Source organism: Perna viridis, chromosome 6, assembly GCF_037379345.1.
Source record: "Perna viridis isolate PV_CMFRI_1.1 ecotype Kerala chromosome 6, ASM3737934v1, whole genome shotgun sequence".
Taxonomy (NCBI): domain Eukaryota; kingdom Metazoa; phylum Mollusca; class Bivalvia; order Mytilida; family Mytilidae; genus Perna; species Perna viridis.
Window position 1 is genome coordinate 26,161,494 of NC_142450.1, and position 7,514 is coordinate 26,169,007.

Below are 7,514 nucleotides of genomic sequence, written 5' to 3' on the forward strand. Positions count from 1 at the left end.
AGGGAACAAAACATATATTATCGTCATGTCCAGACATTAAATCGACTATTAATGAAAGAATCGTTTTGACATTGTATATTATGGTATCATATCACAAATGGATGATTTCATGGCAATAGCTTTATTTATATCTAGTTTGATTTAGAAAATGTCTTTTATTAGATTCCTCATGAAAATCTTTGCCTGCGTTTTTAAATCAGATATCTTTTACAGCTTTTTGAATTATAAAGAGCCAAAGGTTGCAACGCCCTCAGATTTTGTTTTCTCGTCTTGAAGCGATTTTGTGAAAAAATATCTTCCTTCGTGAAAATTCCTGCCTGCATTTTTATGTCAGATTTCAGGTATCACTTACAGATTTTGAGTTATAAGGAGCCAAAGGGGACCATGCCCCCAAATATAAACTTTGTTTGACGTTGCGATCCAAACCACAACCTAAATACAAGAGCTTCAAGAAGTATGCTTACCAAATTAACCCTATCATTGACTGTTTTTTTTTTAGATAATGAGTTACAAAGTGATCCATAAATGCCTCCTAAAAGAGTAAGAGTAATCAAGGGAACCAAGGTTATAGCGGTAATCAAAATAATGCAATCTAGGTACAAAGATCAGACATGGAAACAGACATACACAACAATGAACATGAAGTAACTAAAATCATACATACAAAGTAAAAAAGCAAATGAGCAACTCGGACTTCACTAAAAACTGGGAGTATGGACCAGGTGGACCAATACTGTAAGCGTCCTCTGCTTTTTCTAGAAACACTCGCCAAGTTGTTCATAAAAAGTCAAGTCCGGGGTAGACGAAAGAGGAAGGGAAAACTATGACACGTTTAATAATTCAGTTTCATGGCGCTGATGGATACACCGTAGCGATCCACGAGTTCATGATGACGTCCATAAAACCTCTGTAGGGATGACTTCAATCTTGTTACAACATAACCCTATTCCAGAAGCCTATTTGTTTAGAATACAAAAAGGCTGCGTTGTTTAGACAAGCTCTGGCATAACGTATGAGCTGTGCTATCAACACTTCATACGCAGGTGCTGAATAGATGTTGCCACAGATGAAAGGAATGTTTACAATTCTGAATGAAAAGTCATCACGTTTGTTGTAAAGTTTGGTTAATAGTTTTCCTTTACCATCGATTTCTAAGTGTAGGTCAAGATATGAATGTCTGTAGTATCCGTTATCTCAAGTTCTTTGGGGGTAGATGCAATATATCATCTATATAGCGGGAACTGCGATTAAAGGATCTAGCTAAACGATATTCTTTCTTTCGGATCAGATCAGCAATGAAGTCAGCCTCATAAGAGTGAAGGAATAGGTCAGCAAGTAGAGTAGCATAATTTGTTCCCATTTGAATGCCGACAGTTTGTTGAAAAATGCGTCCACCATACTGGACAAATATGTTGTCTAATAAAAATTATAACATTTTGTAAAGTATTAGGAATCTCTAGCAAGAACTACATATTTGTATCTTGATGTACCATTTTTTTTTGAAAAACAACGATGTATAGTGTTTGTAGGTAGGAATTTTAACTGTTTGGGGAATAGTAGTAAACATTATTGAATAATCATAGGTTTTATCGCTATTATATTCTGATAATAGTCTTAACTTGATTGTCTCCAAAAGATCTTTCAAATTTTTCAGGATCCACATTCAATCAATACCACTACGGGAGTAACAAGTGTTGTGATAGGATTGCAGACCCTCTTTGACAGATGTGAATATAATAGTAAAAAGTTTTGAAGGATGTTTAGTGGTACATTTTGCAGATCCAGCTATGAAACGTTGATTGTATGGATTCTTGTTGAGTTTAGGAATCCAGTACATAGACGGTAAATCACAATCATCGTCCTTTGTAGAGAGACCGAAAGAGGATAGCGCAGACTTATAATTCTTTTCTTTGGAGAGTGTGGTAGGAGTATAGGTCTTATCACTGCTATTATTTTCCACGTCTACCTTTGATAATACTCATTGGATGTGAAATTTTTGCAGATAAAAACATTGTTGTTTCGGGCTTTGACTGCTGAAGCTCACCTTTATACTTAAATTGAATTTCATAATATTATTCAGTAAAGTTTCCAAAATGAGTTTTTGTTGATATCCCTATATTTTGTTTGTCAAAAACTAATATTGTGTCCACACTTGGCCCAAGTGAGCAGAGTTCAACTAGCTGCGGTGGTATTATGTCGGACTGGGCGAAGCTTTTGATTAAGTACCTAGTTTACAATTTGAACCTTTCTTCACTAAGATCATGTATCAAGTTGTGTCTAAACAAATGATTCACAAGTGAAAAAATGCATAAGTTTAAGTGTACCAGGAGCTGCTAATATCTGTTAAATCTAATTACGTAAAGTTATTGGCGACAATTGTCTATGTAGTTAAACAACAGTGTGTAACAGAGGATGAATTTGTGTTTTGTCTTGATCTATTAACTAAGCAATTACAGAATAAAAAATCTGAACACAACCTAAAGCACAAATAAATATTGTCAGAACATATCTTTTTGGGTGCAGTCTGAAACCTTTTTTGAAACCACAATTGGCAAAAGCACTAACAATTTCTTGGATAATTCTAAGAGAATCTTGCTCAGAAGTTTCATTGAGCAAATTTAAATATACCAATCTTGTATCTTGGTTAAGAAAGATTTTTTAATAAAATATCCTTCTTATACTCTTAACTAGAACGTTTTTATTCCAATGAAAGTCATACCTATATGTGGTAGAAGTATTAAGATTGCGGATCAATGTACATTAGAAGTACTGTATTGGATCCCACTAAAAGTCATCCAACCAAGGAATTAACTAATGTAATAGATGCTTGAAAGGGATCCGAAATAAGGGAAAGACATTACCAATCATGCCGTTACATGATTGGATCAGGACATTGTAAGCTACTCTGCTTATGTAAACTGATAAGCTCTGATTTTTACTGTCCGCAAGCAGGTCTTTATTGCAAGTATATTTTTTTCATTAAATCTGAAAATACTATGGACTGTAACTTCAATCTGTTATAATCCTGATAATGAAGATAATTCAATTTTCGAAAAATGAGATTTATTTTGGACCACCAACGCCAAAGGTATAATCGTAATTGATTACAATGGTAAGACTTAATCCCTCCATTGTGATTGAAAAAGGCTCAAGTCGTAGTGTTGTCAGTTTGAACCAATACTTCCAAATTTCTCTTGTCTTTGAAAAATGCCCTGTGCAGGTCCTGGTGTTAAAAGAATAGGCCTACAGCAGCGCTAAGCTTATCGTAAGAGGCGACTAAATAGTGCTCAGAAATCTAGCCGGGGGCTAGGCGCTCTGCCCACAGAGCAACTGGGATGTGTGCCCCAGGTGGTGGAATGGGTACCCCTGGCGTGTTACATGCTGGGGTTGTCAGGCTATAATACAGAAAACCTGACCGCAAACCATTGTGGTGCACCGTGTTTGGAAAGATGCCACGTTCCTTGTACGTTAAAGAAAACTGACGTGGTATTCGATAGGAATAGGAAACTTTGCGCTCCGGCCCAGGAGGCTAGACTGCCCGATCTTACGCATTCATCCATTTTTCTTGTGGCCATCAGAATTTGTCGACCCTATTGTCCTTGTGTCCGTCCCATCCATTTTTTTATTTCATCATCATCATTTTCAAGTCATCCCTTTATGTTCATCGCCTGAATATTGCTGAAATATTAATGCTGGGGCGTTTAACCCAAACAATCAATAAATATATCAATCAATCTTTGAAAACTATTTTCACTACATATGTAACAGCGGGCGAGGTCAGCCTGAATAGATGCCGGTTTTGCCCCTATTAATAAAGAGAACTTCCTTACTGGCATCATGTTTGACTCTTTGACCTTCTTTTCATTCAACGTGTCATTGTTTTCCTTTCCTCGTTTGTCTATCCCGAACTTGACTTTTTATGAGCAACTCGGCGGATGTTTCTAGAAAAGCAGAGGATGCTTACCCTACCGGTGAACCTGGTCCATGCTCCCAGTTTTTAGTTGAGTCCGAGTTGTTCATTTGCTTTCGTTACTTTGTATGATTTAAGTTATTATATGTCTTTGTTGTGTGTGTCTGTTTTCAGCGGGTGTTTCTAGAAAAGCAGAGGATGTCTGTTTTACATGTCTGGTGTTTGTCCCTGGATTACATTCTTTTAATTACCGCTATAATCTTTGTCCCTTGATTATTCTTTCAGGTTTTCTCTTGTTTATTTTGCTGAAAACTTTTCTAATCGAATCAGCCCTGTGCCATAGACATCCCATCTCCTCAGAAATGACAGTTTTTATCATGTGTATCCTCAATTCCAGGGCCTCCAAACGATACATAACTTTCTATCCATCCAAAAGACAATTCACCTTCGACAGATTCATGATTAGAATACCGACTAAACGAATGTCCAGCCACCTCTGTAAAGTCTAGACTAGTGAAGCTAGCCTGCAATTCTTTCCCTGCAATTCGTGTTTCATGCATTTTTATCTTCCTGCAATTCCCATCCTGCAATTAATTTATGAAAAATAACTATGTATTAGTCAAACTCCCTGTTCATGTCAATGTTACGATTGATTCATTATGTTTATTTCCTCCCTTTTAATTTGTCATTTATTCATTGATATTACCCTCTTAATTGTAAATGAACCTGTACAACTACCATTTTCCTCATGCACCTTTTTCATCTTAATGGTTGTTTATGTATATGGGTATGTCATGTGTACATGTAACACCTTTTTGATTTGTACAAGTATGTGGTTATAATTTGTTTTATTATCTGTTGTCCATATTGCAGTTTCATTATGTATTGGGAGTTATTTTGTACCTGTTCTCATGTTTTGTATAGTTGTTTTACCCCTTATACATATTAATTCAATTAAAAGTTCACATGACAAAATATCAGTAATAAGTCGCAAAATGTCCATACACTCTCCTCCCTTTCTCAAAGACTAACATTATTTAATCAAGAATGTCTAACCACTGTCCTATCACATTTCCAGTAAGGATACTTTTTAGGTTATAAAGATTGCACTTAAGTGTAATTTGCCAATTTTCAACACAAACATTTTTTTTTCATCAAATTAAGCTTTTCTTCTATGACTTCCGCGTCTAAATATAATGTAGAACACGTAAAGCATATTACCGGCGCTTTACGGCTGTGCATGAGACAATTGAATATTGTTAACGAAATTATATTGTTAAAAATGTTAAAAATGCTTGCCTGTGGTGTAAATGTTTCCTCGTCGTTCATTAAAAACCAATGGATGCCTTTGCTTGGACTGACTTTTTTTTATCCAGGTGGCATTACTAACTCCTTGATTTATTCACCATACCTTTTCTCGTTATAAGAATTCAAAATATTAAAAGAACCACAGTGTTTAGGGTGATCAAGGAACAGTCTGGTTACCATCTGAATCGCAATGTATGCACGGTTCAGGTCCATAGCCATGGAAAAGTTTAAAGGGGAATTTTTGACAACGTTTTCTCCATATTAAGAACGCTCAATCAGCATTAAGCGTCCAAAAATGTGCGTTGACCCGACGTAAACATTCGACCCAATAAAGCAGGGACCCGTGGATGCTTTCCAAATTCCGATTCATACGAATACTATGTTTGATTTTGTTTCACATCATTACTCAGATGAAGAAAAGTTCGGTCACTTTTGTAAAAAAAAATGATTCAAAATGTTCTGATTCCTCAATACCTTTCTAACATTGCCGATCTCCTAAATAAACTAATTTCATCAATTGTAATTATTATATCATGGTGGATATGAGAATGGCAAACTCATTGATACAATATAACGGAAATGAAAAATCATTTAAGGTATTAGCAGAAAAAATCTTTTAAAAGTGACAATCGACATCCCGGACCTAAACTAATGTTTTGATAAATTTGTGGATTTTTTTTCTCTCAAGGTACATAAAATCAGACCCATTCGTAAAATTTCCGTTTGAGATAGAAAAAGCCTCGTTTTGAAAACCCCTACTTAGAATAGTAACAACGCATGTTTATAAGTAAAAAGTTAGGTTTGGGGGAGGTCTCTTCCACACTGTGTTCCTAGGGTCAAGGGGTTTTGTACCAGGGCTAATTCTAGTCTTTATATATATAATTTTTTCACCATATAGTGTGCCGATGAGGGTTAACTACTGTGGTATTCTGAGTCAAGACTTAACCTTACACCAAGTATGTGAACAATTAGGTGGAGCGATTGAGACACTTTGCAGTAGGTTCCTAGGGTATATGGGTTTTGGACCAATGCTTATTCTAGTCCTTATATACACGTATTTACCTTTTTACTATATATAGTAACATATATGTCAAGTTTCTGTAAGTGTGTGTTATTTCCAAGAACAAATGAAAAGGATTAAACTGGTATGAAATTACAATTATGAAGTGAACCAAATGGATTAATATGGGACATTTCATTTTTTTTCAGGACTTAAAAAAAAAGTTCATTTATTCAACTCCTTTTTGTCAACAATGGCATAGATGCCATTAATTATGCTATAATCCTCAATCATTAAACTATCACAAACATAATTCCATCGTATTTTAAAGACAATTTCATATTATTCTACTTCACAGAATGCATTCACTTATGAGCAAAACCCATACCAAAATGCAAGCTGTAAAAGACTGTAAAATGCCAACGTACTTTCAGCAAGTTACTGCATAACATATATGGTGTGAAATGAAAACTCCTCCCTCAAGAGATGTTGCCATAGTTAATAGGAAAGTTGTCAATATGGAATTGGAAGCCATGGCGTATAGTTTGGTCAGAAATTTTGTTTTCCCATAGATCTCTAAGATGTGAAACTTACATCAACGTGGCTGTAGTGTTCTGTATCATAATTTATTTAGGGTAGACGCGGTGTATAAAATCCCCGACGCTCTGATTGTTAAAATAAAACATGTCATCTATAAAGCGCAATCTGAGTTAAAAGGATGTGGCTAAACGATGATCCTTCATTTGGATAAGATCAGCTATAAAAATCAATCTCATGTGATTGAAACAATAGGTCAGCGCGTAGTAGATCACAATTAGTTTCCAATGGAATGCCGATCATCTGTTGAACAAACTCGTCCCACACATAAGAGTAATATGTTGTTTATCATGAATTCGAGCATTTTACACCATATGCTTAGGTATATTTAAAAGATGATTCAGCATCGCTTTTTACAAATATGAAGAATCCCCATCAAGTACTACGTATTTAAATTCAGGGGTTATTTTTTGTTTCCAGTAACACCGATGTATTTGGAATAGTTCAATCGATACCACTGTAGGAGAAACAAATCTCATGGTAAGACTGAAGGACCTCATTGACAGGTTACATTTTCGAAAGTGGCTTGGTAGTACATTTTGCGGATCCGGCAATGAAGCGTTGTTCGGATGGATTCTTGTAGATTTTGGAAATTCACTATATGGACCGAATATCACGATAATTGTCTTTGTGTTTGACTTATTTTTCATTTGCTCTGTTTCGACATTTAATTTGTTTATAGGAGGCAAGTGCACATTA

General features: G+C 35.5%; 1 long non-coding RNA gene across 2 annotated transcripts in view; it reads left to right on the forward strand.

Annotated features, from left to right (window-relative positions):
- LOC148614267 (uncharacterized) overlaps positions 1-7,514 on the forward strand; it is a 30,476-nt gene that overhangs the window by 4,002 nt on the left and 18,960 nt on the right. The window contains exon 3 of one of the 2 annotated variants that reach the window (XR_015923618.1): positions 1,655-2,097. The exons of the other annotated variant lie outside the window; for it this stretch is intronic. This is a non-coding gene — a long non-coding RNA (uncharacterized LOC148614267). Of the gene's footprint in view, positions 1-1,654; positions 2,098-7,514 lie in introns of those variants that run through there. 2 annotated transcript variants of the gene reach the window in all.